The sequence below is a fragment of the Arvicanthis niloticus genome, unplaced genomic scaffold, assembly GCF_011762505.2.
Source record: "Arvicanthis niloticus isolate mArvNil1 unplaced genomic scaffold, mArvNil1.pat.X pat_scaffold_865_arrow_ctg1, whole genome shotgun sequence".
Lineage (NCBI taxonomy): Eukaryota > Metazoa > Chordata > Mammalia > Rodentia > Muridae > Arvicanthis > Arvicanthis niloticus.
In genome coordinates this window covers 24,813-38,496 of record NW_023046448.1, presented here as the reverse complement: position 1 = coordinate 38,496, position 13,684 = coordinate 24,813, and positions in this window count along the sequence as shown.

Below are 13,684 nucleotides of genomic sequence, written 5' to 3'. Positions count from 1 at the left end.
GAGGGTATAACAGCCTGGGTCCGGAATCTCAAAGGCCCTTGAATGTCGGGCAGAGATGGAATTGGATATTGATTGAGAGCCTGGCTACCTGTTACACACCTCCCTAGGCTACAGTATCTTTTCCATGGAAGGAAGCAATATGTCGATTGGGGCTACACTCTGAAGTCATATTGGTACCCCATAACCCACCATCCCTGGCAAAGCTCACCCTGAGCCTGTTTTTCTATACCTTGTAGTTCATCTGCCAAACAGCGGAGGTTATAAGTGTGGCCAGGTAGAGTCTCCAGTACAAGGGCACAACCTGGCAGGAGAGCCCCTGGGTCTTCTAGAACAGAGGAGCTGAACAGACTGTAGCTTCTATCCTTGGTAGAAAGCACCTGTCTGAGACTGCCAGGCCTGGGAGTGATCCTGAAGCAGAGCTGTGGTACAGGGCAGCATCTATGTTCAAGGAATTGCTCTTTCGAAACAGCCTGCGAAAGACAGGCCTGGGGAAGCATTGGCTTGCAGGGGTAAAAATGGAATATCTCTCCCAACCTAACTTTGTACCCACGTCCAGCCAGCTTGGTCCTACGGCCTCTTCTACAGGCAGCTGAGGCCTTCTTCACCTGGTTCCTACTCAGGGCATGGTTCCCAGACACTAGCTGAGAGACTGAACCCAACTTGTATTTATATTGCTTTCCAGAAGAGGCAAGGGCTAGGCTGGGAGCTATTCCAGCAGGAGCCTGGCTCACTGTCTCTGAAGGTGTCCAGGGACAATCTTAGCAAGGAGTCCTCAGCCTCTGTATAGAAAAATCAGATTTGATGTTTGTAGAGTGATGGGCACCACTCTTCCAGGACAGACAAGTTCTATGGGCCCAGAAGCTTTAAACTCACAGAGCACCCTCTTCAAGAAACAGGTGAGAAACCTGGAAATAGCTCAGAGTTAGGTAAAGTTCTTGCCTCAAAAACACAAGAATGTGAGTTCAATCCTGTGACCTGTGTCTTAGTCAGGATCACTGTTGCTGTGGTGAAACATCATGAGCAAAGCAAGGTGGGAGGAAAGGGTTTGTCTGACTTACACTTCACATCACTGTTCATCATCAAAGGAAGTCAGGACAGGAACTCAAACAGGGCTGGAACTGATGCAGAGGTCATGGAGGATATTGCTTAGAGTCTTGCTCCACATGGCTTTCCCAACCTACTTACTCTCTTGTAGAACCTAGGACCAATACCCCAGGGATGGCCCCATCTACAATGGGCAACTCTTCCCCATCAATCACTAATTAAAAGAATGCCCTATAGGTTTGGCTACACTTCCATGTTATAGAGACATTTTCTTATATTTTTGCTTGTTGAGCCTAGCCTTTAATAGCTGAGCCATCTCTCCAGCCCAAGGAGGCATTTTCTTAATTGAGGTTCCCTCCCCTCTAATGCGTTTATCTTGTGTCAAGTAGACATAAACTAATCCAGAACACCATGTTTTGCTATGTTTAAAACAAAAACAAAACAACAACAACAACAACAACAACAACAAAACCCACACCAGGCAGCTCATGCCTTTAACCCAACACTTGGGAGACAGAGCCAGATATATCTCTGAGTTTGAGGCCAAGCCTGGTCTATGGAGTGAGTTCCGGAGCAGCCAAGGCTACACAGAGAAATCCTGTCTCAAAAACCAAAAACAACAACAAAAAGGTAACCCACTACTTGTGGCTGGTGAGGTCATTTCAAAACCAATAAAATTTATAAACAGAATTCTAAACACTTAACCATACAAAGGATAAATGTGGTTTCTTCAAAGAGGCTTCTTTCTGCAGTATTGTGGAAAGCCACAACTGGTCAAATATAGAGAATTGACCATGGGCTGCCCAGATCCAGTTGATAAATCTAAAACACAACCCTGACACCTAAGACTCAGGAACCATCACAGAAGAAAGTTTAGGAAGACCGGTGGAGCCAGAAGACCAGGGCAGGATATGGGTGGTGTCTGCTTCAAGATAGTGTCTTTTATGTTTGACAGTGAAGCATCACCCAGAAAAATCTCAACAATATCTTTGCCTAAACAAGACTTAAAAAAAAAAATAACATACCAACATGGATGGATGTGGTGGCTTAAACAGGTTTGGCCCCCATAGATTCATCTGCTTGAATGCTTGACTGTATGGAGTGGCACTATTAGGAGGTGGGGCCTTGTTGGAGGAAGTGTGTCACTATATAGGTGGGTTTTGAGGCTTCCTATGCTTATCCCTTCTGCTGCCTTTGGATCAAGATGTAGAAATCTAGGCTTCTTCGGTACCAAGTCTGCCTGCCTGCTGCCATGCTTCCTGCATGATAATAATGGACTGAACCTCTGAACCTGTAAGCCAGTCCCAATTAAATGTTGTCCTTTATAAGAGTTGCCTTGGTCATGTTTCACAGCAATGAAACCCTAACTAAGACAGAATTTGGTACCAGAGACTGAGGCATTGGTGTGATGGACTTGACTGTGATTTTTGTTGGAGGAATATGGAATGCTTTAAGTGAGGCTTAATGGGTTATCTTAGGTAGGAACATGGAAGACAGTTGTACTGAGGATGATTTGAACTGTGGGGACCTGGCTCAAGAAGTTTCAGAGGAGAAGAATTTTAGAATGTTGCCTAGAGATCATTCTTGTGATATTTGAAGAACATAGCTGCTTTTTGCCCTTGTTTGAAGAGTATGCCTGCCAGCAGAGTGTCTTGACCCACCGGCTTTCAATAATGACACAGAGACAATTATTTATTATAGCTCAGGCCTTAGCTTAGGCTATTTCCCAACTAGCTCTTATGGCTTAATTAACTGCTTTATTCCAATTTAAGTTCTGCCGCTGGCCCAGTTATCTCTCCTTCAATACCAGCACCTGTTTTTTCTTCTGTGTCCTGTCTGGTGAATTCATGCCATGCCTGATTCTTTCCCAGAGTTCCAACTCTGCCCAGAAGCCCTGCCTTTCCTCCCTTGTCCAGTTATAGACTATCAGCTTTTTATTATACTACTCAGAAGGTGATGAAGAAGAATGTTTATGGAGCACTGAGATAGGTGGTGCTTCATAAAAATAACAATACCAAAGTCCAGATAGTACTCAGCTTTCTACTGGTACAAAAATCAACATTTGAATAATACAAAGACAACCTTTACACAGTGTATAAGAAGATTATCCTAGCACGGTTTGACACTAAAGTGAGGAGTTTTAGATTAATTTTATTGTGGAAGAAAATCTCAAAACAGCCCAGCATAGACTCTGTCCTGTGGTTCACTTTTATGAAGAGTGTTTGATCAAGTGTAGCAAGTTTAGAAAGGAAAAATACAAAATGTATGGTTCAAGTATAAAAGGGGACCAGGAAGTGGAATATAGCTAAATTCTGTGTTCAAGGATATTAAATGGAATTAAAGGAGTGATCTCAGGGCAATTTACAATAATAATTTGTATTATCCACAAATGGAGGGCACACTTGTGATCCAGATCTTGAGACTTTTGATCCAGATCTTGAAACATACTGGTCATGCTTATAAAGATATTATGAAAAGGAATTAAAGGGAAGCTTAGGTCCAAACAAGTTGGTACACACCTTTAATCCCAGGAGACAGAGGCAAGTAGATCTCTGGGTTGAAAGCCACCCTGGTACGGAGCAAGTTCCAGGTAAAGAAAAGTTTAGGTCCCTGCATTGGTGGTACATGCTTTTAATCCCACTACTTAGGAACAAGGATATGCAGACCTCTAATATAACAGCCAGTCTGTGGTCCTCTCCCCCACCCACCCCTGGGGTTGTTACCACTAGCCCAGGGGGACAAAGGGAGCAGAGTCAATGAACAGGCTTTCAGACGACAGCCCATGAGTATGAATGAAAGTGGTGACATTTTGTGATCACATTTCGGATCAGCTCGGGGAGACAGATTAACTTTATTTGGGGTGAATGAAGGGTTATATAGTTTTGGGGAAGGGGTAGGTGTTAGGAGCCACAGTGAGCGTGACAGCATTCGCCATTACAAGATGGTGCGGGCATCCTGTGCTCCCAAAGTAAACAACTAACTGCGCAGGTGCAAAAGGCAAAAGTGCGCCAAAGTCACTGCCCATCCCCGGGGCATAATATGGGGTGATGAGTGAACAGCCAATCAGAAGTGAACACGCCACTCTAGGGTACATACAGCAGTGCCTTTCCCGGGCTTTGGGTCTTTCCACTTCTGCTGATACAAGAATAAAGCCTCGTTGTATTAACTACCCGAACACTGCCTCACGTGTCTCTTTCGCGGGCGAAGGGGACTCGAAAAGGGGCACGGAACAATTTGGTGCCGAAACCCGGGTATTTCAAGGCCGCGGGAGACCCCCCCCCCCGAGATTCGGGGTGGGTTAAAAGACTACAGGATCGAGGTACATCTCTGAGAGGTATGTTTGGGGTGGAAGCCTTGGTTGTGAGAGGATTTTCACTCATTGCCGCCGCTGCACTAGTTGGCCTCTTGCTTGCGTTGCTTTCGATTTTAGCTTATTTGTGTTGTGAGGATCCAGCTCAAAGCACAGGTATTAGGGCAAGTCAAGAGGTTTCAAGAGAGGTCCACTCCAGGCTATTAGAAACAGAGCGTGTTAGCCGGCATCAGGCCAAGGAGCCTGGAAAGGAGAAGCAGGCAAAAAAGCCTGGGCAACAGAGGCAGGCCAAGGAGCCTGGTCATAGAAAAGAGTACTCAAAAGGAACAGGGGCCACTGCAGGGCCTATTAAGGTTAAGGACCCTTCACCCGCTGGTGAAGAGAGAGTGGAGTTCGGGGGGACCCCCTGTGCCCCATTAAGGAGCCTGCCTCCATAGACCTTGGCAGCTCCGAGGAGGAGAGCCTAGAGGAGGAAGCAGCCGCCTGTGCAAAGGATAGCCGTTCTGGGATAAGACTAAGAAAGACCTTGAATCCCTCGGCCCCAGCCTTGCCTCCGGCCTATACCCCGAGCAGTGCCTCTAATTAATTTCTCAGCCCAGGAGATCGCAGACAGCTACAGCTTGCATTTCCGGTCTTTGAAGTGGCAGAGGGAGCCCGTGTTCATGCCCCAGTAGAGTATAGGCAGGTTAAAGAATTAGCTGAGGCAGTATGTGCATATGGAATTGGGGCTAATTTTACCGTATCCCAAGTGGAGAGATTAAGTACAGCTGCTATGACGCCAGGAGACTGGCAGGACACAGTGAAGGTGGTACTTAACAATATGGGCCAATACCTAGAGTGGAAGGCGTTGTGGCACGAGGCACTGCAAGCACAAGCCAGGATTAATGCAAACACTGAGGGACAGCAATTATGGACTTTTGACATGCTTGCTGGAGTTGGCGTACAAGCGAATGACTAGACCGTTCACCCTTGGCAGGTATACGCACAAATAGCACAGCTGCTGTTAAGACATTATTATGTGTCACAAGGATTTAATTACTTTACAGACCTCATACCCCTTATTATTAAACACCTTGGAACAGTGGGGTCTACATGTTGCTAATGAGAAAGTTCAATTTTCAGAAATTGGCTCCTTTTTAGGGACGGTTATCTATCCAGAAAAGATAATTCCTCAGAAATTGGAGATTTGTAGAGACCATTTACGTACTTTGAATGATTTTCAGAAATTATTAGGTGATATAAATTGGTTAAGACCATTTTTAAAAATTCCCTCGACCGAGCTGAAACCTTTATTTGATATTTTGGAAGGGGATGCTCATATTTCCACCCTGAGGGCCTTAACACTGGCTGCGAGCCGTGCTCTACAAGTAGCATAAAATGCTTTACAAGATGCCCAGTTAAAATGCATAGATGAAACTAAAATCTTTGACTTATGTGTTTTTAAAACTAGACACTTACCAACTGCTGTGTTATGGCAGGAGGGGCCTTTGTTATGGATTCATCCCAATGCTTCTCCCGCAAAGATTATTGAAAGGTATCCAGATGCAGTTGTTCAACTTGCCCTTCATGGACTAAAAGCAGCCATTACTCATTTTGGAAGGGAGCCTAAGGTTTTGATAGTGCCTTATACTGCCCATCAAGTCCAAATATTAACGGCGACCTCTGATGTTTGGGCAGTGCTGGTTACTTCCTTCAATGGTCAAATAGATAATCATTATCCTAAGCATCCCATCTTACAATTTGCCTTAACTCAAGCTATCATATTTCTACATATTGTGTCTCAGGAGCCACTCCCAGATGGAATGGTAGTTTATACGGACGGGTCAAAAACAGGAGTGGGCGCCTATGTGGTTAATGATAAGGTTACATCCAAACAATACCATGAAACCTCACCTCAAATTGTGGAATGCCTAGTGGTGTCAGAGGTTCTGGAAATCTTTCCAGGTCCCTTAAATATTGTTTCAGATTCCTTCTATGTGGTTAATGCAGTGAAAGCATTAGAAGTTGCTGGGTTAATTAAGACATCTAGCAGACTTGTAGAAGTTTTTCAAAAGATTCAGCTTACCCTGGCTAAGCGAAGATTCCCTGTCTTTATAACTCATATTAGGGCTCACTCAGGCTTACTGGGACCTATGTCCCGTGGAAATGACCTGGCAGATCGAGCCACAAAGTTGGTTGCAATTGCCCTTTCGCCAAAATTGGATTTGGCTAAAGCCTTTCATAAAAGGTTTCATGTGACAGCTGAGACACTACGATGTCGATTTAACATTACTAGAAAGGAGGCTAGAGATATCGTGACTCAATGCCAAAACTGCTGTCAATTCCTACCTGTTCCCCATACCAGAATTAACCCTCGGGGAATTAGGCCATTACAGATCTGGCAAATGGATGTTACTCACATCCCATCCTTTGGCAAATTACAATATTTGCATGTCTCCATTGATACCTGTTCTGGAGTTATGTTCACCTCTCCATTGACCGGAGAAAAGGCGGCCCATGTTATTCAACATTGTCTTGAGGCTTGGAGTGCTTGGGGAAAGCCTAAAATCCTTAAAACTGACAATGGACCAGCCTACACTTCTCAAAAATTTCAACAATTTTGTCGCCAAATGGAGGTGACGCACCTGACGGGTCTTCCTTACAACCCTCAGGGACAGGGCATCATTGAGCGTGCTCATCGTACCCTTAAAACTTATTTGATAAAACAAAAAGGAGAAGTTGAGGAAGCTCTGCCCACGGTGCCACGAGCTACTGTTTCTCTGGCACTTTTTACTCTCAACTTTTTGAATTTGGACAGTCAGGGCAATACAGTGGCTGATCGCCATTGCCTGGAACCAACTAGGCCAAAAGAAATGATAAAATGGAAAGATGTTTTGACTGGTCAATGGAAAGGTCCGGATTCTATTTTAATAAGATCCAGGGGAGTGGTTTGTGTTTTTCCACAGGAAGAAGACAACCCATTTTGGCTGCCAGAGTGACTGACTCGGCGGCTCGCAGTTCCTGAAAATGACCGCCCGAAGGATTCATCTGCAGACGCTCTCAGTTCTCATTTGGACTCTCCTAAATTGGGTTCCTAGTATATATAGTGAATTTAGATGGCTATCCTATCTGCTTTTCCAAAACCTATGCCCTTGACTTCTTAAAAGGCGCCGCTTCTGCTAAACAGAATTTCTCCTATACCCTTAACTGTAATGCCTCACTCCAGTTTGTGTGTATCCTCCATTTCTTTTCATCCTATCCAACAACTCCTTAAATACTTGTACCAATGTAACTTGCTTTATGTCCCAGTGCTGGTCTGCTCTTGTCTATAAGCAGGCCCTAATAGCCAGTATACCACTTGGATCCCTATTCTGGTTCAGATGTCTGGGACCTTGATCTTATTTCGACAGAAGAGAGATTTTGATATAACTGCAGCCATTATCACTGCTGTTGCCATCTCTGCAGCTGCAGCTGTGACAGCCGGCATGGCCTTGGCTGATCAGGTTACAGCAGATACTGTTGTTGATCAGATTTCAGAAAAGACCTCTGAAGCTTTGACCACTCTACAGAAAGTGGATGCACACTTGGCATCAGGCATCTTGTTGGTCAATCAGAGAGTTGATTTGCTCCAAGCCCATGTAGAACAACTCACAGATGTGGTTCAAATGAGCTGCATGTCAGCAACCCCACATCTATGTATTACACCTCTGAGATTTATGAATGATACATTTATTCAAAGCCATAATCTTTCTGCTTATTTACAAGGGAATTGGACTGGGGAGTTGGACCAAGTGCAGCAGCAATTGCAGATCCGGATCTTGAGCCTTGATGGAACACGAGTGGACCCTGTTACCCCTGGCAATTTTACTTCTTGGCTTACCTCTGCCTTTTCTTTCTTTCTTAAAGGGTGGGGATAAGCCTGTTTGGTGCAGCCCTATGTTGTGTATTAGTGTTCATGTTATGGTTGGTCTGTAAGCTCAGAGCCCAACAAAAAACGTGACAAGGCCGCTATCGCCCAAGCACTCGCAGCCTTGGAGCAAGGATCTCCCCCTGAAATTTGGCTATTTATGCTAAGAAAGTAACTGATGACTGAGACCCTCAGTCGATGCACCCCAAGGGTTTAGCCCATTGCACTGGGTCGATGAGAGGTCTAAGTCTAGCCAGCCCTTGCCTGAATAACTGTGGTACCTGAATATTTAGAGGTGTTTACGAGTGGGTACTCGACAGGGAACGTTCCACGAGTGTGGATAGATTTCCCAAAAGTATGCCTGATTGCACAAAGGTTTGATGCCAAGAAACCTCCCCTGGTGGCGCCCCAGGGTGGAGGCTCCCTTTCCCCGTCAAAAGGCATCAAGATGGGTATGGGAAGTATTACTCATTGCACGATGACAAGAGAAGAAACCCATTACAATATCTCATTTTGCACAGGGGATCAGGCCTCTGCTTTCCCTCACTGAGTTGGTGCTGCGCTTGATAGACAATAGGCTGTTCCATCTTAATAATATAGATAGGGGGAGATGTTAGGAGCCGCAGTGAGCGTGACAACATTCGCCATTACAAGATGGCGCGGGCATCCTGTGCTCCCACAAGTAAACAACTAACTGCGCAGGTGAAAAAGGCAAAAGCGCGCCAAAGTCACTGCCCATCCCCGGGGCATAATATGGGGTGATGAGTGAACAGCCAATCAGAAGTGAACATGCCACTCTAGGGTACATATAGCAGTGCCTTTCCCGGGCTTTGGGTCTTTCCGCTTCTGCTGATACAAGAATAAAGCCTCGTTGTATTAACTACCCGAACACTGCCTCACGTGTCTCTTTCGCGGGCGAAGGGGACTCGAAAAGGGGCGCAGAACAGGTAGGAATATCTGGGATGGGCAAAGGGCATTGGGTGAAGGATAAGTGAGATTCCTCATTAGCACAGGGAGGCACTCCAGGAATCTCAGGTGCTTGCTCAAAAGGTTTCTTATCAGAAGAAAGGGAGCTGAACCTGTAATCTATCGAGGCTACAACTCAACTTCCACCAAAAGAGGATGTGGAGGTTTCAAGGTCCCCAGACAAGGTCAGAGGAGGAGAAGGTAAAGGGAGTCTGCAATTTTACACTGAGCTTGGGACTTTCTAGTAATGTCAGATGTTGACCTTAGCAGCAAGGTTTCTCCACATCAGTTTATAGAGCAAGTTCCAGAACAGCCAAGCTTAGCCAGAGAAGGATATTATCAAATGTGGTGCTCGTGAATCATGCCACAAGAGGAAGTGGTGAGGTAGAGCAAGTTCAAACCCCAGAAATCTCAGAACTTGACCAGCAACGGTAGAACCAGCCCCTTCCCTGTCACAGGCAGTCAGTCATGTACCCAATACCTGGAATGCCTCCTCTCCAAGCCTTACATACCAATGACCTTCCTTCCCTGGATAGTCCCATACCCTTCCCCCAAAATCATATAACCCTTGGTTCACCCCAAATAAGGTGTCTATGTTCAAACCCACCCTCCCTCCTAATAAAGAAATACAAGCAAGCTAAGATCATCTCAGAGAGTCGCTGTATTAAAGATCATCGGAGAAGGCCTAAAAGAGCCATAACACCGAGATTCTCGAAGAAGCCCTTCTCTCTTCCCACCCTCCTGGCACTTGCTCCCAACCAACTGGTATTTGGCTTGTCCCAGACTCCACTTCCCCCTTCCAGCCTGGAAGAGAGGTGGACTGTGGACCCCATTCATTCCAGACTTTACCCTGTGCTCTCTGAGCTGGTGTACTGGCAGTGTCTGGACACCCTGAATGGAGAGGTGGAACCTGGAACCACAATCAAAACCAGAACACTAGTGAAGATATGACAGAACAAAGGGGCCATGTTCTGCAGAACTTGGCAGCTTCAGCCACATGGCTCTGGCTTTAGAGTCAAGAATAAAAGGGGTCAGTGGGACAGTTGATGCTGGTTAGCTAGAGCTAAGACCAGACCAGCGTTTTTGAAGCAAAATCTTCTGTTTTCTGAGAGCACAGAGACGCTGTGTTCCAGAGATAGACACCATGCTGGTAGCTAGACTTAGTAATGTGTAAGAGTCACCCATGTGGTACTGGTCTTGAAAGCATGGAGAGCAGCTAAGACTTGGCACTCTGAAACGCCAGGAAAGGCCATTGATGAAGGTGCAGCCTCAGTGGCCGTTGAAGGCCAAGGACTGAAGAGATCATGCAAAGAAGTTAAGACATGGCACCATGAAGGGAGCCTATGAGAGGCTATTGGTGAACCATAGTTGCAGTGGAAGACCCCAGTCTACTGGCAATGTCAGTACCATGGGATGATCACCAAGAACAGCAGCAACAGTGGAGTGAAAGTCAGCCAGAGCCTAGAGTGCTACAGAGGGCAGAGCTGGAGAAGTGATACAAGCCCTTTGGAGGAGCCCAGAAGATCATGTGTGGATCCCAGATATTGGAACAAGAAGCTGTAACATTGAAGTTGCCTTGGAGACCGCAAGATGTTTTCAATGCCAGAACCATGGGTTGGTTATCTGCTGGGAAAAGCTGCCAATGGAAAATGGAGCCAGCCTAAGAGAAAGAATTGCTGCCAACAAAGCTGAAAGGCATTAGACATGAGATGCAGAGTTTGGGGTTTGCCCAGCTGGGTTTTGGTCTTGCATTGATCCATTATGTCCTCATTACGATGTTTTGGAATGGTAATGTATGTCCTGTGATGTTGGAAATATGTGATCTGCTTTTGATTTTGGTTTTATAGAGGCTTACAGTTAAGAGATTGCATTTAGAAGAGACTGAAGCGGTAAATTGTTATTCTGCTCTAAACTCCCAGTGGGTGCACATACCTCCTCTGCCAATGAAACACACACACACACACACACACACACACACACACAGAGGCTTGTATGTCTTTCCATCTGGGATCCAAAACATTGGGGCAGGTGGCACACATACCTGCCAGGAAGTTGAGAGGGGGTTCAAAATAATACCACTTCAAGAGACTTTGAGCTTTTAAGCATTGTTGAGACTGTGATAGACTATGGAGACTTTTGAAGTTGGCCTAAATGCATTTTGCATTATGATATAGCTACAAGTCTATGGGAACCAAAGACATGGAATGTAGTAGTTTGAATAAGTTTGTCCCCTATAGATTCATGTTTGAATGCTAGGCCGTAGGGATTGGCATTATTAGGAGGTGTGGCCTTGTTGGAGGAAGTGTGTTCCTGTGTAGGTGGGCTCTGAAGCTTCCTCTGCTTAGGCTCTGTCCAGTGAGGAAGACTGTCCCCATCTACTGCCTTCAGGTCAAGATGTAGATCTCTGGGCTCCTCCACCACCATGTCTGCCTGCATGCTTATATGCTTGCCACCACGGTGATAATGGACTGAGCCTCTGAAACTGTAAGCCAGTGCTAATTAAATGTTTGCCTTTATGAGTTGCCTTGGTCATGGTGTCTCTTCACAATAATGAAACCCTAACTAAGACAATAGGGAAATTCGCACAGGTGCTTCCCCTAGAGAGAGAGCTATAGGTGACTGATGTTTGTTGGGAGAGGGCAAATAAATCTTCTTTGGGGACAAACTCCCAAGTGAGGTAGCCAACCCCAAAAGATTAGCCCCAAACACATATGAGCAGCATTAAATGAACTCAGTTGACTGTATTTAGTTTTTTAAAGATTTATTTATTTTATGTATATGAGTGCTCTATCTGAATGTACACCTTCGTGCCAAAAATAGGCATCAGATCCCATTTCAGATGGTTGTGAGCCACCATGTGGTTGCTGGGAACTGAACTCCAGACCCCTGGAAAAACAGCCAGTGCTCTTAGCCGCGGTGCCATCCATCTCTCCAGCCCAGCAGACTGTACTGATAAACTGTGTGTGTCTGTGTAACTATTATAATGAAAGAATAAGCCATGAATTTCAACAGTGGGACAGACGTGGGAGCAACTGGAGGAGGAAGATGATGTAAATGCAGTGCTCATATGATATTCCCAAAGAATCCGAAAAAGCCAGATGTGGTGGTACGCATTTGTTATCCTAGCGAAGGAGAGCTTGGGATGGCAGCGCCCTGGAACCAACTGGCCATTCAGTCTATCCTAATCATCAAGCTTCATTCAGGTCAGTAAAAGGGACTATGTCACAAAAGGTGGATAGTGTCCAAGGAGCAGCACTTGAGATTGGACACCAGTCCAACCACAGAGCACCTGCTCCAGGCTCAAACACTCTGTCCCTTCATGAACAGTGGTTTCCATCCTCATGGCTAAGCTTATAAGGGCCGGCCACACAACACCAATACCCACCCAACACCTCCAGCCGTCCTCTCTAAGACGCCTTGGCTCTGAGGAGACTTCTTAGACAGGGTTCAGGACCCCTAGCCTGCAGTAACCCTCAACTCCTTGCCTGGTATCACTGGGCACTCCAAGCCCTAGTTCCTCAGAGACGCCATCACATGTCCTAGGTTCCTATACAGCATGGTTTTGGGACCTGTTGACCTTGTTTCAAAGCCATAATTGGGCCTCATCATGACCTGTGACAAGTAGGGTCTCGGTGACTTCTGAAAGCCCATTTCTTACATTGACAATGGGTTAGTGGCTGGAGACATGGCTCAGTGATTGAGAGCACTGGCTGCTCTTCCCAGCATCTACAAGGCAGCTCCAAGGGACCAGATACCCTCTTCTGGATTCCTTGAACATAAGTGCTTACTTACACATAAGTAGTAAAATGAATTGGAAAAAAAGAAAAGAAAAGAGAAGTGGGTTAGTGTAAGTGTGCTTCAAAATAAAACAGGGAAATGGAGGACCTCCAGAGGCTGAGACAGGAGAGCAACTGGGTGGGGAAGGCCCAACACAGGGCAGAGGATGAGTACTGCTTTTAAGTCTCTCAGGCACAGTTGGAGGTGGTCACAAAAGCTGGTGTGAAGGTTGGTGCCACTGCTCATTATAAATGAGGCTTTTTGTTTAAGAATTTTACTTTTCTATACAGAGAAACCCTGTCTCGAAAAATCAAAAAAAAAAAAAAAAAAAAAAAAAAAAAAAAAAAGAATTTTATTTTTCTATTTTGAGACAGGGTCTCACTCTGTAGCCCTGGCTGGCATGAAGCGTACTACGTAGATCAGGATGGCCTTATACTCACAGAAATCTGCCTGCCTCTGCCTCCTCTGCCTCCTCTGCCTCCTCTGCCTCCTCTGCCTCTGCCTCTGCCTCCCCAAGAGCTGGAGTTTAAGGTGTGCATCACCACACCCAGCAAGATTTATTTTTATTTATGTGTATGTGTGTAGCCAGAAGACAGTGTTGGAACTCCAGAATAGGTGCTGGGAACTGAACTAGGGTATTCTGGAAAAGCAGCAATCGTTCTTACCAGCGGAACCATCTCTCCAACTCCCTAAATGAGGCT